The sequence below is a fragment of the Vanacampus margaritifer genome, chromosome 2 (assembly GCF_051991255.1).
Source record: "Vanacampus margaritifer isolate UIUO_Vmar chromosome 2, RoL_Vmar_1.0, whole genome shotgun sequence".
Taxonomy (NCBI): domain Eukaryota; kingdom Metazoa; phylum Chordata; class Actinopteri; order Syngnathiformes; family Syngnathidae; genus Vanacampus; species Vanacampus margaritifer.
The window spans coordinates 20,387,357-20,402,398 of NC_135433.1; the positions used below are offsets into that span (position 1 = coordinate 20,387,357).

The following is a 15,042-nucleotide window of genomic DNA, read 5'->3' on the forward strand; positions in this document are numbered from 1 at the left end:
ATTTGGAATTCAGAAAACGTCCAAGCGCAGGGAGACTAGCTAGCTACGAGTGCCCTGTGTTGAAAAGATTTAAATATATAAATGAATAAATCAATAAAATGTACATTTGCAGGCTGTAGGGCACACATGCCAAAGCAAAAGAGGCGCAATCACACCTGACACTAAGAACATTTTAGCCTGAAAAATGTTGTTTACGTACACAAAATGTGTCGACAAAATTGTTATGTATCACTTTGACTAATGAAAGACAAATAACTTTAATAAAACAAAGAAAAACAATAACTGAAATTGAATGAGAACAGAGATCTGGATGTCACGTGACTATTTCTCTGAACACGCCCCTCCTGCAGCAGGAAAGTAGTGGCACAGCGTTAATGGGCTAAAGCTAGCATTTATCCGTCAACTTTCCGCCCAAGAGCATTGACAGTCACTTTGATGAAAAGGACACAATATACATGCGTGAGGTGGACATGTTGGATGAAGTGTCAGAAGAGCTTTTTTTTTTTTCAACTTGGCAAGGCTGCTTCGTGGAATTACCTCCTCTCTTGCCGGTGAGTGCTTTCAAATCTGATCACACAAAGGCTTTACAAGTTTGTACAATCCGGATTTATTTCCCCTTTATGTGTGGTCAAAATGCCATCAAGTCTTGGAGTGTTATTTATGTACGTTAGCAACTTAGCAGCTGCTAATTTGGACGCGTTCGCCGTCATCTATGCCGTAAAAAGTGTTCTTTATGGTGTTGGTCAGTTATTAAATTCAACTGTGTAATATCTATTAAACCGTACCAGCACATACAAACGAAACTGATTATTTCCCTCACATTTTGCGTGCGATAACAGTTAGCATCTGCTGATTCAGCCACCATGTACAGTACAAAGTGCAACATTGGCTACACATTGGTTTCCGCTTTCAATAGCCTGGAACATGCTCAATCTTTTTCTTGCCTCTTCTCGTTGTGGCAGCTGCTCCACAACAGCTGTCAATCATTGTTAGTTTGGCGTTTGTTGTTTACTCAAAGTGGCAGACGCAATTTCTTTGCTGCCAAAATGGTTGCGCTAACGGCCATTTTGGGACGCATGACGTCAACGTCCGGATCTTAATTAACCAGTGAAAATCAGGCAATTGCTTTTGAATTTTGCTTTCTCTGGTCAATGTTTAGTGTGCTACACACCAAACTGCACAGTGACTATAAATAGGCCGAGTGACGGATTTGAAGACACCTGTGTCACAAATGAGAGGACACACCTTGTTTGAACATGTCCCTCTGGTCATTTTCCCGGTGTTTTCTAGGGCTACCATCATTTTTGTCCAGGCCTGTTTCATGAGTTTATTTTTCAAGATAATTCTGTTGAACCACAATTCAAAATCTACGTGTGATTTCTGTGGGTTCATTTTTATTACGTTTTTTTTTTAAATTACTACTATTATTTTTTCCATTTTTTCGTCTTATTTTTCTTCCAGTAATAGAGTGATACCAACAATTTTGCCCATGTGTGTATAGCTATGTCAGAAAAAAAATAGATTAGAAAAGGGGCCCATGCATGTCCTATTTAAATTAGAAAAATAAATAAACCAAAATAAAATCTAACATTGTCATATGAATGTAGTAATTAGTTAGGCAAAATTCACAATGCATGTGAACAACATTCCAATACATAAAAAGACTTCCATTGTTTGCCATTTAGAGAAACACCAATGAATGCCATGGAAGCATCTTCTTGGTTAATTAACACAAAATGCTCATTCTATTTTGCGTCATATAAGGGTTGTGCGTGCTCACTCTGCCTCAGTGCATACTGGTTGACACTATGCGTTCCTTCTTTTTTTTGGGGGTGGGGGTAGGGGGCGGGCAATACAATAGCTGCTGTTTTTGTTTTAACATTTGACCTTTATCCAAGTCTGTGACTGGAGGAACAGCAAAAATATGACAGAATTCTTTGGCATTACAAGATTTTGTTGAAGTTCAGGTCTAAATAATTTGTTGGCAGAAGCTGACCTTGCGCAGCCCTGACACAGCCAGTCAGTGATGAAAATGGGATGTGGGTTGGAACCAGTAGAAAGTTGACAAATGCACCAGGGTTGCCACTTTTAATCAAAATGGAGAGAGATGTCTGAGTGACACGGAGTAGCTATCCTAGAAAGTTCTTCACGACGGCTGTCACTTGCATTTCAGAGTCCCAACGTGTGCTTTCCATTTTCACCCCAATGTGTGGGAGGAACAGCAACAAATCATATTGACATCGGCGAGACTAATGTCTGTTTGATGTCTTCATCCCTCTCTGAGAGTCGTGTGGTGCACTTTGAAGATAATGCATATCTGTATTAAACACTAGAGAAATAAGGGAGCCGGAGAAAGCTGCTGCAGCAGCACTCTGACTGGAAATTCAGATGTTTGCATGAAGTGCAATTGATGCCTGCTGGCTCGAAAAGGAGCGGATACATGACAACATCATGAGTCTTTTTTTTTTTCTCGATACTATTGACAAAAATGCATTTGATTGATATCATATTTACATAATCAGAGCATAATGGACTAATGGTAAGCCTGTCTACTTTGCAGTTTTGAAGTTCAGGGTTGACTCCCACATGCTGTAGTAGTACTACAGTGGAGGGGGTACAGCTATCAGAGATTTTTATTTTATTTTTTTTAATCCTTGTGTGTGTCTTTTTAATATGCTTTGCCAATGAAGATGATTCTGATTCTGATGTCGCGTTCATTCAAGACTGTGAATTGTCCATAGGTCAGCTGACATTGACAGCAGCTCACCGGAGATTCTAATAAGGAAAAGTGATATGCAGTAGAAAATGTATGGATAATTATTTATGCAGAAATATTGATTTGAACACATTCATTTAGGGAGAAGATTTATTTTTTCCTTCCTTGGTCCATTTGAGGGTGAGTTAGTTAAGTTGTTCTTGTAATATGGCAAACAAATCATTGCACTTGACTCCGGAGGTAATTATGACGTTTTAGGTTAAATAGATTTTTGACTATTGTATGCAGTAATCAATTCCCCATTGTTATGATTGCACTCCAGGAAAATACTTTCCTCTGGCTTCTGATTGGCTAATATGGCCGTATGTTCCCATTTAAAGCACCACCTGTTTCTCTGGCATGCAGCTTGTAAATTTCAATCCATCCATTTACTCAGAGGTGAGCTGGAGCCTATCCCAGTTGACTTTGGGCAAGAGGTGGATTTGTTAGATTTGTTGTCAGCCAATCAGAGCGCACACATAGGGGGGGAAACTCCCCAATCACACCTACTTAGAGTCTTCAATGAACCGAACATCTGTTTTTGAAATATAGAAGAAATACAGAAAAAAAGAACATGCCAACTCGACACAGGAAGGCTGGAGCCCGGATTGGAACCCGAACCCTCAGAACTGTGAGTCCCCTAGACCACTATGCCGCCTTTCAAGATTCCTCCTATAGACAAATTAAGTTGTGTCAGATGGAAAAAAATGGCAGTGAATCAAATCACCCATGGAAAGAAAATAAATAGTCTAACATTCCCGTTGCTACTGAATGACAAACTGAAGTGGGCAAGTGTAAAACCAGAAGCACCTTTTTCCTTGAAAATAAAAGTGTCTCCATCTTGACATGAGCGTTATTGTTTCTTACAGGGCACACTCCCTCAGGGTCCAAAAAGACATAATAGAGAGCTGCTACTTGAGTGTAAAATAGGAGTAAAAATTATTTTTGTGCGCTGCACCGAACAACTTGAGATCTCATCACAAGCTGACTGATTCACCGCTGTGAGGACTTTTATCCCTGTTAGGGTGCACGGTGCAAAATAAACCCTCCACATACTAATGGACTTTAGATGAGATCCTCTGACACGCAGGGCTGTGATCGCATTGAATCAAAATTAGCATTTTTATTGCCGCGTTTCCCTTTGAAAATTCTAACGTGCCGCACGCGAGCACATTATTGGCTTTGCCGATGTAACAAAGACCTGTGAGAACATGTGAGGAAGAGCGCAAGGCGCGTCTAACCACTATATGTCGCGTTTGTGCCTCGCATCTGGCGGATTGCATTTGAATCGCCACTCTCCATGTAAAGATGCAAACGAGCTACTTAATGACAGGTTTAATCAAGAGCACGCAAGATGCAAATCCTCCATAAAGCGATAACGGCCTCTCTTTAACAGATGCTCCTCCTTGACTTCGCCCGTTGCTGTCTGTTATTTTAATAAATAGCGCCTAATGAACACGCTTGTTTAGCTTGTGCACTTTTGAATATGCTTTTAATCAGAAAGACACTTAACACTCGGGTTGCATACATTTAGGGTTAAATGATTTTTCAAAAACTACCTGACAGCAAATGCAAACAATGAACCGACAAAGACAGAGAGAAAACAGGAAACTGATGCCACATTCGAGGAAAGTGGGAAGTCAGAATTTCCAACTTCATAACAGGAAGATCAGATCGGAGATCTGAGTTGCTAAGTCGGGAAAAAAAAGGACGCCACCATCACCGACAGGCATCAATCTGACGTCAATCGGCTTCCCCATAGAGACACTGAATGAGAAAACATAATTTTCACGATTATAAATGTATTTATCTTTTAATTTAGTTATTTGAACTAAATAACTCCACGTATCCCAACGTGATTTGGACTGACTGCGTTAACCCCAACAACAAATAATTGATCGGAATCAGTCGTCTTTGTTGTTTACATTCGCCTCAAACACTTTGAAGAATACAAGAATACGGAACTGGAAGAACACAAGTATGATGTCTGCGACTTCCCACCATCCTCGAATGCAACATTAATACAGTACAAGCAAACACATAAGACAACGAGGAACACCTGGACAAGACACAAGTGGCTGAGAGAGCTGATTGGAAGACACAAGTTTTGATGAGCACAGGTGGAAACAAAAAACAAACAGGACGAGACATTAAAGGGATACTTGACTCATTGAGCCATTTTCAACAGTAAAAAGTTAATATTTTGTCCAGAATTAATGTGATGACTTCATAATTTTTCATGAACAATTAATACCTTTAAAAAACAAAATTTTCCACTTGCTGTCTACTGAAGATGACATCACCTGTGCTGAGAAAATAGGTAATGACCGACCATGGCTCAGTTTGTTGATCAAACCCAGAAAACACGTCAGCCACGATTGGCCATGACCTACTTCCTCAGCACAGGTGATTTCATCTTCAGTCCACAGCAAGTGGAAAATGTAGTTTTTAAAGATGTTAATTGTACAAGAAAAATAATGAAGTTATCAAATTCATTCTGAACAAAATATTAACTTGTTACTGCTGAAAATGGCTCAATTAGTCAAATATCTCTTTAACCACAAGACAACATGAGACTAAACCAAATCATTACATTTAGTGGAATTTTTTTTTAAAAATTTAAATTCAGTAACTTACTTTTAAGTACAGTAAAATTGTATTTAACTTAGCATAGCATTTTCTTTTAGGCGTTTAGAACTGTTTGTTTTCAAACATTTATTTACGTACAATTAAGAATAATAATAAAAAGGTGAAATAATGCATTTTAATTGAGTCATTAAGTATAGTTTTCCTATATTTATGGTGTGTGTTAATGTTGAAACAGTGACTTACAATAATCTTCACTTTTAGGAATTCATTCCATACTACTTGATGTGAAAAGTCTGAAAGTCACTGTGCTGTAAATTCAACTTTCCATGCCAACCATTTTGTGTCTTATAAATGACGTCCTTTCAAGTGAATTGCTTTCAAATAGTATCGCAATAATCCCTGAACGATTGAACGGAGCCAACATCCGATCGACCCGGTACTTTGTGGGCTTGCAGGTGTCGTTGTTTATAGCTGGTGGCTCAGACCGGAACACCAGACCCACCAGTGGAGCTTAAGAGGTCTATATTGTTAAATGTGGCAGAGGGGATAATATAATATGACTACTTTTTAATGCTGAAAAAAAGAAAAGACATTAATGGGCATAATTGGCCCTAATTTCAACTCGTTAACATCTTATTCATTCTTGTTCTGCACAAATATTAATACAATAATGTGTCAAATACATTCATGAATCCAAAATGAGACGTGAAAAGCAAATGCCAGCGGAAACTGAAGCAGATGGGCCGAGATCCTTCTTCTTTAAAGGTGACCGACCTCACCTTTCTAATCCTGCAGGCGATGGAGCAAAGCCTCAATTACCTCCCTTTGTTATCGCTAAAGAACACGCCCGAGTGTGTCCTCCGAAAAAGGCCACGTGCGCTTAACATGCACTTCCTTTGTGTTAGCATAGCACTCGTATTGGCGCCGACGAGACCGTGTCCCAGCGGGAGGCAATGATGGATGTGTCAGAGTGGCAGAAAAAGTTCCTCATTGTGATTTTGTGTAATAATGGATTTTATTAATTGCCTTCATCTGCGACGTGGAAGTTAAAATGAAAAATCATCTGGGAGTGAGAAGTCCATTGGTTAACAGCTGCCTGTCACAGCTCTCATCTACATCTATCCGTTTCATGCATGACTGGCTTTTCTCATAGCAAAATGCAAATAGGACATTATGAGATGTAACCTTGTGCTGTTGTCCACTTTTAATCAGAGATCCCATGACGTACTCTCTAGTACTGCGTTTCGAAAACTTTATTGAGCCCAGGCAATTTGCTTCATACAGAGCACGGAGAAGAAGAGGCAGAGAAGGTCCCCAACTACTGTGAGTTCCTGTAATAGTCGCTGTTGCCAAATAGTTTGAAGGTTTATAAATCCTGTAATATTATGCTAGTTCTAATTAGCCCATCTGTGGCATTTTGAATGATACGTTAGCATTGAGTTAATTTCATTGGACAAAATTATGTGTTTGGTTGACCATTCTCTTGCGGTTGCTTCCTAAAAAGAAAACAAACTGTTGCATTATCCTAAAAAGTCAAGATGTGCATTTTTGCATGTGCAATTGTCCTGTTTATCCCTCGGTGTCTTCTTAAGGCGCCCTGTGATATATACAAATATTGTATACAGTACTATTTAAATGTTTGTGTGCGTGTGTGTGTGTGTGTGTGTATATATATTAGGGGTGGGAATCTTTGAATGTCTCACGATTCGATTCAAAATCGATTTTTGATTAAGATTTTTTTTTTATTCAAAATGATTTGATTGACAATGATTTTTGCTTCAATCTATAGATGCGCAAGGAATTGTAATGATCTACTCCAGTCTGACTCGCTAATTCTAATTAGCGCGCTACCCGTGGCACTTTTATCACTCAAAAGAATGGCACTGCAAAAAAACAACTTTTATTGGAATAACTTGATCGTGACTTTTTCCTTCTACTCTCTAATGTGGCTACAATTTAACAGTGTATTAGACTGCGTGGAACCACACTGCCCTTTATTGGCCAAATCGGGTACAACATGAACAACGCTCCTAATAAAGGCACACACAGACAAAAAGGCAAGACAGTATAAAATAATTTAAATAAAATCGATTTTGGGACATTTAAAATCGATTCTGAATCGTACTAAATGAGAATCGATTTTTTGGGACACCCCTAATATATATATATATATATATATATATATATATATATATATATATATATATGTAAAAGTGTGTCACAACTTAGTGATGCTGGTCTCAGGGCAGCAGCATTTGAGAACCACTGCTACAGGAACGTAAGTCAGCAGGTTCAACCTTGAATGAGGTCCTACCGTAGGAAAAGCAGCATAAATTCAACATTGATTGGCGTGAAAGGACGTGAACATGTACCCAATATAAGCTAATTAACCTTGTGAAGAACATTGCCTGTAATAACAGTGGCTGTCTTCAGGATATAAATGGACATGAGAGGGGGGGTGTCAACAGAGAAAACGTAACTGCACAACATGCGTCAGCTTGATTGAATGCTGGCTACTTAGGCACATACAGTAACCGACAACCGTGACCTGTTCCGGGACACCGGTCGACTTTCAATCCATTGATACTGTATTCTATTATGCTTTTATTTCCATGTAATTCTCAAATGAAATTCGCTAAATTGAAAAATCTTCACACTTCAAACTGTCTCCTTCATAAAGAAAAAGGCAACTAGCAAAGCCCTTACGGGGCGGGATATAAAAACGTAAACAATGCATACTCATGATGTATTCACACGCGAAGCACACCCCCAGGCTCTTTACACAGTATCGTGTAATATAAAAGTAAATCCTACCTGATTTAACCACTCCATGTCTTGCCATAGTTTGGCTTTCATCACTTGATCGTCATACCCGCTACCGGTAATGTAATACAATGCCGGGTTCTCTTGAATGCTAGTGATAAGTTCATCTTCTGTTTTTATCATTACATCCAAATGCGGAGGGTGATAATGTGCAAAAGGAAATGCAGAAATTCAAAATAATTTATCCGCATTCGTCACGTCTTGTTCTTGCCCCATGCACTGATTTGCTAGCTAACAGCCAATCAAAATGATCAAACGTCACAATGGGCCGACACTTTCAGACTTCCGACGTCGGATTGGTGTGTTGAGGCCTTAAGATGGCGTTTGAAATGCAATGGTTTCTTCCAATTCGATTTGTTTCGATTCAATGCACTTACATCTTTTAAACGAAAACCGCTTACCCGATTAAAATCAATTTTAGAAATAGAAAAGCTTCCAACATTGCTTCAGCCCAGACGCGCATGACCTGCATTGGGAGGCGAGGCACGACAAAGAGGTATTGATGGAGGGGCCAACACAGGGGATGGGTTCAAATCCATTGATGAGCAAAAAGCCCAATAATTGGTAAGCACGGTAATGTTTTACAATTACTTCATGCCACCAATTTGAGTCGTCCTGCAGGATCCATGTCTGTGCCGGACTAATCCATACTGCTCCCGGTGCAAATCCATTCAGATAACTCTTCCTCTCTGGTTCCATCAAGTAGATGTCCACAGGACCCCTTGCGCTTGGCCTTGCACTCGCTTTGAAGTCAAAGCTTAAAAGTTGCCCTCACTTGCACCGCCACACCATCAATCAGGACGGCGACTTTGCGACAGTCCATCTCGGTGGCGCTTAAAGCACCGCACGAGTTGTAACGGAGGCCTTCACTGGCAACAGGCTGTAAAGAGCCTCGCCGCATCCCAACAAGCCACGCCGTAACATTTCCCTAGTCCGGTAACACTTTAATCAATGGGCCGATATAAACATGTATTAAATACTTTACGACACACTAAAGTCTGTCTCCCTTTATGGGATGGCCATGCGTTTCATAATTCATCCCTCATTAGCACAAACAGTTTCCTTTTCGACTTCCTGATAGAAATAAATAGCCTGCTTGTTTGCTCATCTACTTACATTCAGCATTTGCATTTAGATTTCAAAAATCCCCCTCGGTTGAATGAGTAGGACATTAAGATTAAGGAGTGCTGTTTGCATATTTGGCTGCGTCATTGCTGTCTGCACAACGATACTTTTAGCTGTCACTCATTTACTGCTGGATTTATTCAAACCTTTAGGAGCTATTTAATAACACAATTGTGGGACGCAAACTGACAGGTGAAATTTGAATGATTGCAAACACGGACAACATTAATTCAGTACAACAGACAGAAAGGTCTGCTTGATTGTCGATGAAGTAGCCTGAGCTTATTTGACATTAAAAATCAACAAACCATTAAAAACTACGCCTTGTTAAAGCAAGATTTATTATTATTATTATTATTATTATTATTATTATTATTATACATTTGTAAACATATCAGGCAAAACATGGTACAAGATTGTTTTTTTTTTTCTTAAAAAAAAAAAGAAGTTTAAGCCAAGCCAATTTTCAACAAACTCTGCACTCTCTAAAGTAAGAAATCTATTGATATTAAAATGAGGCCAAAATGATGGTTGATACTGTATTTTTATTTTAGAGCATAGAGCATTTTATTCTAATAATGGGCGAGTTGATTTACATTTGATAGTGAAAAAACAAAACAAAAGAGCAAACTTTTTCTTTGCAGAACAGAATAGATGAATTTTGTCACCATGAGCAGAGAAAAACAGCAGCATTAATGTATTAAAATGCAGATCTGTTCCTGTGAGTGTCTGCAGCACTGCTCATTTCCATGATGATGATGAAGCACCGCTTTCATTACAATGCGGAGTGAAACGAGTCTTTATTATTCCAACATAGCTTGGTTAATCACACTTCTTCAGGCTCTTCGTTCTGCTGTTGTCCCTGCGTTTGCCGCAAATTATACGCCGTATCCGCGCCTGCGGCCTCACCGGGTTGTACGATGACTATAGCATCAGATAAAGTAAAGTTGGGGAAATGATAAGATGCGCTGCGACTGATTAGCAGCGTGACGAGTGAGTCATTTACGAAGAAAAGGTTGTTCCGGTTATAAGAGTGAGTCAATGATGATTCATGCGTCGAGGACACGTACCCTCAATAAAGTGTTGTGCTGGGGGTGAACACCAGGCGTAATATTCTGGAGTTTTATCGCTTTAACAAGACAATTATCTGCCTGTGTACATGGACTGGGCGGGAGGCAGCCGGATGTCAGCACGCTTTATCCTCATCAGGCAATTGTGCTTTTATTTTACGGCGAGGAAATTGTGCATAACCTTCATTTTTATCAGGTTTCATTTTTACCACCCTTTGTTCTGTCCATAAATGCCATCATTTAGTTCCCCGATTTTACACAGTCATTCTGATCTTCTATTAATAGCTACTAAACTGTGTCTTTTTCAAATTCAAATACTTTGTATTATTCCTATACTAACTGCCAACTATAAGCATAGCTCTATGGTGTGCTCGGTCACATATTCATTGATTGATTAAGCATTGATAAGATTGAAGTTGAACAACTCAATTCGGTTTGATTCAGTGTGATTACGATCGTTTCAATACGGTTCCGCTTGAGAGGCTGTCATGCAATGAGCTTCTTGTTGTCATTTGACCTACATCTAAGTCATGATGTTTGCAGCGGAAAGAATTCTGAAGTCTACAAAGCCATTATTTCTAGTAATTTATCCAAAAATGCATCATGCAAAAAGATAAATGACCAAAAGCACACTGCCAGCACAACAAAGGGTTAAACAGAACAGTGGAAGTTTTTAGACTGGCCGAGTAAATCGCCAGATGTTAACTCTTTCACTGCCACTGACGTTAAAAGACGTCAAGTAAAAACCTACGGAGGGCCGCCAATGACGTTAAAAGACATCATCCAATTTTTTATTTTTTTTTAAAAACGGGTGGAGGAAAGCCTTCCCCAGCTGTGTTGAAAGTTTCAAGCAGGTCTAGTGAGCCTAATGACTATTTTTGGCCCCTAGATGGCAGCAATGACTCTCTTTTGACAAGATTGGGTAGGCGTCAGCAGAAGACGTGAGGCGGGGCTAGAGTGTTGAGGGGGACAATGGCTGAAGAGGCCATAATGGTGACCGGTTTGCAAGCAGCTCACGGTCGAGCCGTTTTTTTCAAAGACGAAAAGCATCGACCAACGCTATAAAGAGCACATTGATGACGACGATGATCATCATCGATGATGATGATGGTGACTCCGAGGTTGACGGCGAAGTTTCCATGACGCGGCGGCTATGATGACGTCATAAAAGGTTCACGGGCTAGCGATGCCAACACCGGAAAACGCGGAGCACAACCGAGCACGCTCAGGCGGACGTTCAATCGGACGACGAAGAATGCCCCGAGTCCAATGCATATTCATCGGAGGAGTGGGTACAGTCTGCTACTTGCTATTCCCTGGAAAAAAAGGCCGTCTGCACGCGAAACGGACAATGGAAAGTGAAACTAATCTGTTGTCCAAATCCGGCTGCGTCTCCTTGCACGCAGGAGAGCGTTACAAAAAGTAAAACTGTATTTGAAACATCCACATAATTGTAAATAGTACCACAGTTGCACACATTTGTAAATAGTTTGCGAAATTGTTTTGTCAAATTGTTACACTGTTGAATGGAAATAAACTAAAAACACTTTTTCATTGTTGGTGAAAGCGTTTTACAGAAGTAAAGCACTATTTAGGTGTTTGTGGCATCATTCATGGACAAAAAGAAGTGTAGAATTCACTAGATTGCATGAAATAACATCGTTTCACAAAAAGCTCTTTTTCTCCGCTTTTTGTTTCAAAACAGAGCATTTCGGTGAAAGTAACCATTTTCTATTGTTGATTACTGAAGAACGGAATAAGGTAGAAACAAACTTATCCAATCTTTCATTTGGTAGTATATGTGTTTCCATAGTCCAAACACAACATTTTCTGTGGACCTTGAAAGATCAGTCAAAATGCTTAAATCGGCTGGCACTGGCGACATCCCGTTTCTGAAAATGTCTGGCAGTCAAAGAGTTAAAGGTCTCATATTATTCAACTTTTCCACACACTAAAATAGTTTTCAAATATGTAAAAGCCATATCTGGGCCATGCTGCCCCCCCCCCCCCCCCGCAGTTTTAGGGGCGTGTCACTTTTATGTAAATAGCTTCACTAGGCCACGCCTAGGCCATACCCTTCTCTCTCGAAGGGGCTGTCATTTCGGCTAGGCTAGCCATGTGCTGTGAATGCTTGTAGACATTTATGAATAACATGCCAACAAATCTCAAAAAAGTTGGGACAGGTAGCAATAAGAGGCTGGAAAAGTCAATTGCACTCACACAATTACACAAACAAACATCTGGAAGACCAGTTAGCACTAATGAGGTCCATTGGCAACTTGATTGGAGTATAAAAAGAGCTTCTCGGAGTGGCAGTGTCTCTCAGAAGCCAAGATGGGTAGAGAATCACCAATTCCTCCAATGTTGTGCAGAAAGATAGTGGAGAAATATCAGAAAGGTGTTTAACAGCCAACAATTGCAAAAGGACAAAGACAAGCCAAGTTGTTATCAGCACTCAGTTTATAAGCCTGCATCTGTTATGGTATAGGGTTGCATGAGTGCGTGTGGCATGGGCAGCTTGCACATCTGGAAAGGCATCGTCAATGCTCAAAGGTATATTGAGATTGGAGAACAACATATGCTCCCATCCAGGCATCCTCACTTTCAGAGAAGATCTTTTTCTCATTTCTCAACACGATCATGCCAGACCACATGCAGCATCATGGCTGCGTAGGAAAAGGATCCGGGTATTGAAATGGCCAGCCTGCAGTCCACTTCTCTCACTTCTAGAGCACATTTGGCGCACCATAAAGGGGAAGGTGCAACAAAGAAAGCCCAAAACAGTTGAACAGTTCGAGAGACGCGTGTTGGAACAGAATGGGACAGCATTCCTATTTGTAAACTTGAGAAACTTGTCTCCTCGATCCCCACACGTTTGCAGACTTTTGTAAGAAGAAGAGGGGATGCCTCACAGTGGTGAAAATGGCCTTGTCCCAACTTTTTGGAGATTTGTTGACACCATGGAATTTAAAATAAACATAGTTTTCCCTTAAAATTATACCTTTTCTCAGTTTAAACTTTTGACCTGTTCTCTCCAATCTATTCTCAATAAAATATTTAAATCGGGCATTTCCACAAGGGTTTTTATATATATATACATATATATATATATATATATATATATATATATATATATATATATATATATATATACTGCGATTGGCTGGCAACCAGTTCAGGGTGTACCCCGGCTACTGCTCGAAGCCAGCTGGGATAGGCTCCAGCGTCCTTGAGAGGACAAGCGGTTAAGAAGATGGATGGATATATATATATATATATATATATGGATACATATTTTTTATTTAAATATGTGTGTCTGTGTGCGTGCGTGTGTGTGTGTTTTTAGCTGCGGATATCGCTGTGTGAATGCCCACTCCTGATTATTTTGTGTGAGTAATTTCACAACGTACGTTATGCAGCCACGGCTTATAGTCTGGCGCAGCCAATATGTGGAAACAAAAGAAATTCACACCATATGGGCACGGCTTATGACCCAATGCGCTTTATAGTCGGGAAAATACGGTATATATATTTTACACACAGACTCTCGATATTCGAAATTACCAGATCAATATTACCTGCTAATAGCAGAGGTCCACTGTACATCCAAACACATTACAAATAAATAAACAAATAATTTACCAATTTGGAGATGCATGCTTTTCATTAAAAAGTTGAGACCGTTTAATTTCCCTCTCTGCTTTCCTTATGATGCAGCGGTCATAAAACCGAGTGATCATTTTTCATTGTTTGTGTTGATCTTTCTGCTGAATACGTAATTTGGGAGAACGTTCCAAGGAGAGCAGTTCATTTTTTTAAATGGGATTTTTTATTCTTTCTTTGATCCAGAAACCCAATACATTTTTGTAGTATTGCCTTTGTCATTAAGTTGAATTATTCTTGTAAGTGCACATGGAGGTCGCTATGGCTGCCATAAATGTAAACAGGACACAATAACAACAACCCCCATACAGGATACAGGATGATATGATGTCCTTTTGAAAGATTTGTCTTTGCCACTGTACTTATCATGTGCATTGACCAGCGGATTAGCCATGGATTTTGTGTGATCCTCTTAGAGAGGAGGGGGCAAAGGGTGGGTTGTGGGTGTGAACTGCGGAGCTGTTTTGCTTATTGCAACGTGGCAGGTGAGTCAAGTCTACCGAAATTCTCACATTTACCTCGGTAATCTGCTTGGAAGTCCTTGATGCACCAGAGCATCCCAGATGTGTGCCGCCTCCTTCGCTGGACTCTGCAACACAATAATGACACAAAGAGTGTTTAAATACAAGATTTAAGAAAGATGTCCTGAGAATGGTCTTAGTTGTTTTTGTACGCCAATCACCCAGATATGCATATGGTGCCTTCAAGGTTTAAAGAACCAAACAGGGGTGTCCAATTTTTTCCCACTAATGGCACAAAAAAAAAAAGGGTGGGAAGAGTGGGTGATATGATGTACACATTGTCAGAGAAACTACACTTTCAGACAACTGCGGAAAGCCATTGGAATGATTTAGGACCCATCCCATCCTAGACACTGTACCCAATACCGGCCGGGGTACACATATAGCCTACTGATAATCAGGCTGATTATCAGATGTCTGTAACTGATTATCCTGTGGTGAGAGAGTTTTCCACCCCGAAGCCCAACTATTGTAAATGTTACCCCTTTTCAATATT

The 15,042-nt window shown here is 39.9% G+C and overlaps 1 protein-coding gene across 1 annotated transcript in view; it reads right to left on the reverse strand.

The window, feature by feature from the left end:
- The window catches only part of elfn1a (extracellular leucine-rich repeat and fibronectin type III domain containing 1a), a 113,912-nt gene that overhangs the window by 17,036 nt on the left and 81,834 nt on the right, over positions 1 to 15,042 (reverse strand). Inside the window, exon 2 of the mRNA XM_077559404.1 lies at positions 14,544 to 14,614. The gene's annotated coding sequence lies outside the window, so the exon portion shown is untranslated. The remainder of the gene's footprint in view (positions 1 to 14,543; positions 14,615 to 15,042) is intronic.